Source organism: Berghia stephanieae, unplaced genomic scaffold, assembly GCF_034508935.2.
Source record: "Berghia stephanieae isolate SIO BIC M18660-M18661 unplaced genomic scaffold, UCSD_Bste_1.3 scaffold1519, whole genome shotgun sequence".
In the NCBI taxonomy this organism is placed as follows: domain Eukaryota; kingdom Metazoa; phylum Mollusca; class Gastropoda; order Nudibranchia; family Aeolidiidae; genus Berghia; species Berghia stephanieae.
In genome coordinates this window covers 3,330-12,406 of record NW_027622534.1, presented here as the reverse complement: position 1 = coordinate 12,406, position 9,077 = coordinate 3,330, and the positions used below count along the sequence as shown (strand labels likewise).

Below are 9,077 nucleotides of genomic sequence, written 5' to 3'. Positions count from 1 at the left end.
TACAGGGCCTAACGGGAAGGGCCCCGAAGTTCAAAACCGGTCGGCAATGGGGAGGTCCCAGGTGCGATCATAGGTGGTGGGTTTATTTCATTCAAATTCGCCCCGTAGAGGAAATGCGCTCGACCAAAGTTTTTTCCCTCGGCCCTCGGAGGGCTTACCGCGGGAGCGTCCCGGCGCTAGAGTCCTTCTCGGCCGTTAAGCGAAGCTTCTTACCCAGGGACGACCGTGCGGTAAAGCTCAAAACGACAAAGGCGATAAAATCGTATGAATAAAGCCCCAAACCGGGATTTGAACCCCGGCAGGGTTGGCCGGCCCGGGGCCAACTCGATCGAGCCGATCGTCGATCGCCCGACCTAGCGAAGTAGCGGGAACGGTTTAACACCCCGCCAAGCGAGTACAGGGCCCTAACGGGAAGGGCCCGAAGTTAAAAACCCGGTCGGCAAGGGAGGTCCCAGGTGCGATCATAGGTGGTGGGTTTATTTCATTCAAATTCGCTCCGTAGAGGAAATGCGCTCGACCAAAGTTTTTTCCCTCGGCCCTCGGAGGGCTTACCGCGGGAGCGTCCCGGCGCTAGAGTCCTTCTCGGCCGTAGCGAGAGCTTCTTTACCCCAGGGACGCCCGTGCGGTAAAGCCTCGAAATCGACGAGGCGATAAAATGTATGAATAAAGCTCCCAAACCGGGATTTGAACCCCGGCAGGGTTGGCCGGCCCGTGGGCCAACTCGATCGAGCCCGAGTCGTCGATCGCCCGACTCTAGCGAAGTAGCGGGAACGCGTTTAACACTCGCCAAGCGAGTACAGGGCCTAAACGGGAAGGGCCCGAAGTTCAAAACCGGTCGGCAATGGGGAGGTCCCAGGTGCGATCATAGGTGGTGGGTTTATTTCATTCAAATTCGCTCCGTAGAGGAAATGCGCTCGACCAAAGTTTTTTCCCTCGGCCCTCGGAGGGCTTACCGCGGGAGCGTCCCGGCGCTAGAGTCCTTCTCGGCCGTAGCGAGAGCTTCTTACCCAGGGACGCCGTGCGGTAAAGCCTCGAATCGACGAGGCGATAAAATCGTATGAATAAAGCTCCCAAACCGGGATTTGAACCCCGGCACGGTTGGCCGGCCCGTGGGCCAACTCGATCGAGCCCGAGTCGTCGATCCCCCGACTCTAGCGAAGTAGCGGGAACGCGTTTAACACTCCGCCAAGCGAGTACAGGGCCTAACGGGAAGGGCCCCGAAGTTCAAAACCGGTCGGCAATGGGGAGGTCCCAGGTGCGATCATAGGTGGTGGTTATTTCATTCAAATTCGCTCCGTAGAGGAAATGCGCTCGACCAAAGTTTTTTCCCTCGGCCCTCGGAGGGCTTCCCGCGGGAGCGTCCCGGCGCTAGAGTCCTTCTCGGCGTAGCGAGAGCTTCTTACCCCAGGGAGCCGTGCGGTAAAGCCTCGAATCGACGAGGCGATAAAATCGTATGAATAAAGCTCCAAAACCGGGATTTGAACCCGGCACGGTTGGCCGGCCCGGGGGGCCCAAAAACTCTGTAAAGTATGCGCGAACGAGGATCGAACCCAAGACCTTATAAATATTATTATTATTATATTATTATTATTATTTATTAATTTTATTATTATTATTATTATTATATTATTATTATTATTGTTATTATGTGGGGATGTGAGAAAAGAACCTTTTATGAGTATCAACATCCCCCGGCCAGGCAATCTGCTCAAGCGTTTACACGCGTTACAGCCAAACAGCAACCTTAGCGGCGAGCGGGAACGACGGACGGAAAAAAACATACTCCGGCCCGGGGTTTTCTTTTTTTTGTTAGGGGGAGAAAATGCGAGTAAAGCCTTTTATCGAGTACTAACTATGCGCCGAGCAGGCAATCGTGTCAAAGCGTTTTTTTTTTACAACGGGTCTACGCAACAGAACACTTAGCGTGCAGAGCGGGACGACGGACGGAGAAAACTACCCCGGCCAGGATTCGTTTTTACATCGATTACGGGGAGGATGCGGGGAAAAGAACCTTTCTATCGAGTATAAACTATGCGCGGCCCAGGCAATCGTGTCAAACCCGTTTACAGGGTCTCCCAACGCAAATTTACGTGCAAGCGGGAACGACGGACGGAGAAAACATATCCGGCCCAGGTTTGTTTTAATTGATTGGGGGAAAGGGGTGGGTAAAAAACTTTCATGGATAACTATGCCCCCGGAAGGCAATCGGTCAAAGCGCTTTAAACGCTTTAACACCCAACACAAACTTACGGCAGAGGGGGACACGACAGGACGGGGGAAAACCTACCCCGGGCCGGGTTTCGTTTTAATTGATACGGGGAGAGAAATGCGAGTAAAAACTTTCTATGAGTACAACTAGCCCGAGCCAGGCAAATGTGTAAGCGCTTAAAAAAAAAGGTCTAAGCCAACAGAAATTACGGCAGAGCGGGAACCGAAGGACGGGGGAAAACATACTCACGGCCGGTATTCGTTTTACACTGATAGGGGGAGGAATGGAGTAAAAAACTTTTATCGAGTTAACTATGCGCCGAGCCAGGAATGTGTCAAAGCGCTTTAAAAACGCGCACAGAAAACGCAACCTTAGGTGCAGGGGGGGGGAACACGACGGACGGAGAAAAAACTACTACGGCCAGGTATTCGTTTTACATCGATTAGGGGGAGGAATGCGAGAAAAAGCCCTTTTCTACGGTATAAAACTTGCGCCGGCCAGGCAATCGTGCTAAAAGGTTTTTAAAAGCGTCTACACCCAAAAAGCAAAATTTAAACGTCAGGGGCGGGAACGACAGACGGAGAAAACACTACTAGGGCCAGGTTTCGTTTTAATTGATTAGGGGGGAGGAATGCGAGTAAAAAACCCTTTTTCTACGATACAAAATTTTGCGCCGAGCGGAAAACGTGCTCAAAGCGCTTTCCGGTCACAGCCAACAGAACACTTAGGTGCAGGGGGGAACGCAGGAGGAGAAAAACTACTCAGGGGCAGGATTCGTTTTACTCTGTTACGGGGAGAAAAATGGAGTAAAGAAATTTTTTATGGTACCAACTAGCCCCGGGCCCAGGAAAATCTGCTCAAAGGCTTTACAACGGTCTAACCCCAACAGCAAACTTGGGCAGGCGGGACACAAAGGGACGGAAAAAAACACTACTACGCCATTTGAAAAAAAAAAAGGAGAGAGACGAGAGAGAGAGAGCGAGAGAGAGACGAGAGTGAGACGAGAGAGATGAGAGGAGAGACAGAAAATGGCGCGCAATGTTCAACAGTAGCGCAGCGCACGAAGCTACAAAATGCAGTTGGCGAATTGCGCTTCGCAGGGGTTTCAATGTCAATGAGGTGACCCCAAAATTTTAAAAAAAAAAAAAAAATTTAATGCGCAAAACGAAAACTAGGGGCCCGACCGATTTTTTTAAAATATAGTTGGGAATTCGCTTTGAAAAGCCCTTTTTAAAGGGGGACGCGAAAAAAAAAAAAAGAAAAATTATGAAAAAAAAAAAAAGGAAATAAAAAAAAAAAAAAATACATTTGGGCGAACCCCGCTTCGCAGAAGCCTTTAAGGGACAAAAAAAAAAGCATTTGGCAAATTCCGCTTGGGGAGAACCCTTTTAAAGGACAAAATAAAATAGTTCAAATTTTTCCGCTTCTCAGAAGTCAAAAAATTAAAAAAAGGGGGAACCCCTTTGAATTAAAAAAAAAAATGCATTTGGGCGAATTTCGCTTCGCAGGAAGGGGCCATTGGGTTGAAAAAGGGGGGGACAAAATTTTTAAAATTTTTGGGCATTTGGGTTTGGCAAATTTCCGCTTCCCCCAAAAAAAAAAATTTCGGGGGAACCCCCCCCTATTAAGGGACAAAAAAAAAAGCAGTTGGCGAATTCCGCTTCCCCGGGCCAAAGGGAAAAAAAACCCCCCCTTTTTTTAAAATTAAGGGACTAAAAAAAAATCAGTTGGCGAATTCCCTTTTTCAAAAAGCCTTTTTTAAAGGGGACAATGGCAATCCCTTCTCAGAAGTCTTTAAGGGCTAAATAAAATGCAGTTGGGAATTCCCTTGCAGAACCCTATTAAGGGACTGACAGGAAGGAAAAAAACAAAATTAAAAAAAAAAAAAAAAAAAAAAAAAATGCATTTGGGGCGAATTCTACTTCGCGACAGCAAAAAGGGAAAAACTAAAAGTCCCTCTGGACGGTTTAGTCCCTTGGACGGATTGGCCTCTGGACGGACTAGGCCTCTGGACGGTTTAGTGCCTCTGGAGGGAAAATTTAGTCCCTCTGGACAGGTGGAGAGAAAAAAAAATTCTCCAATTTTCTAGGAGATAAATTTTTGGGAAAAGAAGAAAAGTAAAGTAAAGTAAATGTTTTTTTCGTGTTATGAACCTCGCACCCCCGCCCCCGCGCGCCGCACCGCCAGCGGGGCCGACCGAGCAGAGCAAGGACTCAAAGGGCGGGCCCGTCGGGCCGGGCCGTGCCGGCCCCGGGGGGAAAGGGGGCCGAGACAAACCCTGCGGAGGGAAAATCTCAGCGCCCGGGGGTTTAGTCTCAACGGATCGCCGTCCCAGGACAGCTCTAACGCTTACAACCCCCCGACGGAATACTGTGGTCCGCACGCGATTTCTTGCCCTAACGGACGTGGATGAACCGACCCCCCACGCGCACCACAGATCTAGCGCGCGTGGAGGCGGGCCGGGTCACGGCACTACCCGACAAAACCCGAGGGTTGCCGGGCTTAATTTGCCCTCCGCTCAGGGGCCCTACTAAGCTCACCCTTGCTCACCGGGGGGGTTCCGATTTGAGGGTTTCAGTCGTACTCCACGGAGGGTAGCCTGGCGCCATGGGCCCCCTGACGACCGGACGCGCAAACCAGAGGTCCGAATCACCGTTCCTCCGTACTGAGCAAGATTACCGGGGGCAAGGGCGCTCATCAGTAGGAAAAAAACTAACCTGTCTCACGACGGCTAAACCCCAGCTCACGTTCCCTTTTTGGGGGGTGAAAAATCCGACATTGGCAAATTTCTGCTTCGAAATGATAGGAAGAGCCGACATCGGGTAATCACGACGTCGCTATGCCCCTTGGCCGCCACAAGCCAGTTAGCCCTGTGGTAACTTTTCTGACACCTCTCTTAAAACTCCCAAGGGTCAAAAGGATGATAGGCCACGCTTTCACGGGCCAGTTTTCGTACTGGAAAATCCGGGTGAGCAGGCTTTTTTGCCCTTTTTGCTCTACGCGAGGTTTTCCCCCCTCGCTGGCCCGCCCTTGGGACCCTTCCTGCGTTTTGAAGATGTACCGCCCCAGTCAAACTCCCCGTCCGGGCTGCCCCGGGCAGGGTCGCTGTCGCCGTCGTGCCCGCGTCGGGGGGAGTCGGTGGACTCCCCCGAGCCCGCGCGACGGCGGCTTGAGTCGAACCCGTACGTTTCCCCCTTTCCTGCAAGAAGGCCCCGGGTCCCCACTTTTTTTCCGGGTAATGGAGGCCCCGCGGGGGGTAGCGGAAATTTCAACTGCCGCGCCCGAAGACGTCCGCCTTGTAACCCCCCACGCTCTCCACAGAGTGGACTAAGTCAAGCTCGACGGGTTTTCTTTTTTTTCCCCCCCCCTGATTTCACCAAGCCCTTCCCTTGGGGGCGTGATTTGCCGGGCGTAATAGGGACGTGGGAATCCGTTAATCCGTTCGGCGCGCGCTAATTTAACGCAGGCTTTTTGGGCTACCTTAAAGAGAGTCATAGTTACTCCCGGGCCGTTTACCCCCCGCTTATGGAATCTCTTCATTTTGCATTCTGAGCACGGGGCAAAATCACTCCCGTAAACACCTTTTTCAGGCTGTCGAGACGCTCTGTTTTTAATTAGACAGTGTTCCCCCCCTGTCCGTGACAGTTCGAGACAGCGTGAGTCGAGGTCGCGTGGGGTTGTCCCCCGCGCACCAAACGCCCCCGCAAGGGGCGTCAGCCGGCGAGGCCGCTGGGGGCCGGGGGGCCCCCCCGGGTTTCCGCGCACGTCTTCCCCCCTGGGAGTGTCCCCTCAGGGTGCGTGCGGTTCTGCCCGTTTCCTCCCCCTACCCCCGACCGCCCCCGGCCTCAGAGCCATCCTTCCCCCCCCAATTTACGATCCTTTTTGCCGACTTTCCCTTACCTACTTTACTCCGTGGACCAGAGGCTGTAACCAGGAGACTCGGCGGACTGAGTACGGCCGGGCAGCAGATTGCGTCCCCCTCGACGGGGTTTTTTCCCACGGACCGCCGTGGGGGCGCTCCGGACGCAGCCTTTGGTTCTTGCCGACGTTTTTTCGGCCGGGGCCAGCCCTTTCCCGGTCGACCCGTTCCAGGGCAAACCCAAACCCTTTAAAAAGGGACACGGCTCCCCCCCCGGTGCCCACGGCCGGCTTCCCCCGTTCTGTCGGCGTCGCCGCGGCGCCCCCACGCCGGAAGTAGTCGCGACGGGGGGGGCCTTTCCCCGCCCCCCGGGTTTTTCCCGAGCGAACCTTAACTGGTTTCCCCTTTCGGCGGTCGAAAGGGTGACTGACGGGCCCAGGGGGGCGCCCTTCCCGGCCGCCCCCCCGGCGCGTGTTTCGTACCCGCTTCAGAAAGGGAGCAAAACCCGCCCCTTAGGACCACCCCCGTAAAATGCACTGTTCCCGGCGGGAACCATTCCCCATTGGGCCTTGAAAAGTACTCTCCCGTTAAAATTTTTTGTACTACCCCAAGATCTTAAAACCCCGGCGGCTCCGAACGGGATCGCTCCCGGGGACTTTCACCGCCCCCCGCGGCCACCTCCACTCGCCCCGGCCTGCCCGGGGAGGGGAGTCCACCCCCCCCCTGGCGGGGCGGCCCGGGGGGGGCCGACGCTCAGCGCCATCCATTTTCAGGGCGGGTCGGCGGCAGGTAGTTGTTACACACTCCTTGGGGGACCCCGACTTCCGTGGCCACCGCCCGGGGCTGTATCGGGACCCACACCTTTTAGCTTTCCCGTGAGCGTCCTGCGTTGGGACACAACCGGGCGTTCGGTTCATCCCCAGCGCCTTTTCGCTTACCAAAAAAATGGCCCCCCGGGGCCCACCCGGGGATTCTAGGCCAGGCCCCCGTGCGAGGCGGGTCTGGCGCCTCACCCTTTTGAAAGTTTGAGGAAGGACGAGGGCGTTTCGCCCCCGATGCCCCAACCATTCGTTTTAAAACCGAGTGAAAATCGTTCCGTCGGCACCGGCTATCCTGAGGGAAACTTCGGGGGGAACCAGCTACTAGATGGTTCGATTGGTCTTTCGCCCCCTACGCCCAAGGGGGCGGTCGATTTGCACTCAGAGTCGCTTCAGCCTCCACCGGAGTTTCCCCCGGCTTCCTTGCTCGGCGTAGTCACCATCTATCGGGCCCCGACGCCGCCCATGCTCCGACAGGGCCGCAAACCGGCGACCGCCGGGCCGCGGTGCGCTCCGGGGACTCGGGGGGGGCGCCGAGAGACCCCGCCCCGGCCCGCGGGGCCCTCTGTTTTCCCACTTCGCCGGGGGGGGTTTTTTGGGGAAACCCGGGGGCTCGAACAGGGCGGACTCCTTTGGGTCCGTTTTTCAAGAGGGGTGGGGCAGGTACCGGGGAAAAAACCTGCGCCCCTTTTTTCGACGGACCGGGGGCCGCCCGCCCGGGGAGGCCAAAACCCCCCCCCGGGGGCGAACCCCCGGGGCCCGTTTGTCCGGGGGGCGACCACGGCACCCGAATACAACCGCTCTCGTGCCAATCGCGCCCACGATTCCCGCAGGGGCCCACGACCCGCGTAGGGCCGCGGACGAGCGGGCCCGGGGCCGGTGGCAGCGGAGGAAACCCCCCGTGGTGGGGACGCGCCCCCCACCCCCGAACTCGGAAGGCGTCCCGTCTCCGGGGCCTCCCGGGGGGGGGCACGGGGGACCCGCCGCCCGGCGGGGACAGTCGCTCGGCTCACCAGTTTAAACCCCCCTTTGGGGGTTTCAGCGCTTTGCCCCTCTTTCAGAGTTCTTTCAAAATTTCCCTCAACAGTACTTTTCGCTATCGGACTCGCGAGGGGACTTACCTTTTGGTGGGGAGTTTTTCCACCCGCTTCGGGGGTGCACTGCCCAAACAACCCGACTCCCGGGGTCGAGGGCGGCGGAAGGGGGGCGCCGCCGGAAGGGCCGGCACCCGCTCTGGGCAAGCCACGCCGAGAAGACTCGCGCGGGCTCCCATCCGCTCGACACCGACCCGAACGCTACACTCCCCGGGGCACGGGCCCAGGGGGTTTTTAGCGCTGGGGGGTCTTCCCGCTTCACTCGCCGTTACTGGGGGAGTCCCCGTTGGTTTTTCTTTTCCTCCGCTTAAATGAAATGCTTTAGTTCGGCGGGACCCTCGCCGATTGAGGGCGGCAGTCGCCCCATCCGTGGGTTTCGCCCGCGCGTCGTTTTACTTTTCTTCCCCGCCACCCCACGAAGCCCCCGTCGCGTGTAAATCGAGGGGAAAGGGGGGGCCGAGGATTGAGGAAGAAGCACCCATCGCGTGCGGCTTCCCCCGTCTTCGGTGCGCGTTTTTTTCTCGTCCCCCCCCCCTACCCGAGGCCGGGGGGGGACGACGTCTCCCGTTTTCAACGGGGGCCCTCGACTACGGCCCCCCAGTCGGGGGGGCCCGACCCCGGGAACGGGACTCGCGCGCTCAGTCCCCCCCCGAGAAACCGGGTTGCGGCGACGTCGTAGGGCCGACCCTCATACGGACGGGCCGGTGACTTACGCCAGGCCGCAAATTTTCGTTCAAGAGTCCATGTTCAATGAGGCAGCTGCAGTTCACAGACTCAATACGGGGTGGCCGCAAATTTATCGACGGGGGCGAGCCGAGTGATCACCGCCAAAGGTTGTATTTATTTTCCTCGCTTAAGGGCCAAACGACGACAAAGGGGGGGGGGGGCAAGCGTTGCGCGCGCGGTTTACTTTTGCGGCGCAACGGCCGCCGCCCCCTTTTCGGCCCGGACCCTTCCCGGCCCGGGAGCAGCCCGGCCTCACCGGACGTGGGGTTTTTAAAAAAACCCCTTTACCCCGTCGGGCGGGGGGTTTGGGGGCAAAAAGAATTTGGGTGACCCACCCAAGGGTTTACCTAGGTAACCTTGTTTTGGGGGTT

At 56.8% G+C, this 9,077-nt stretch overlaps 1 pseudogene; it reads right to left on the bottom strand.

The window, feature by feature from the left end:
- Positions 1-4,496: 4,496 nt before the first annotated feature.
- Positions 4,497-8,334, bottom strand: LOC144961135 (large subunit ribosomal RNA; annotated as a pseudogene).
- Positions 8,335-9,077: the final 743 nt, after the last annotated feature.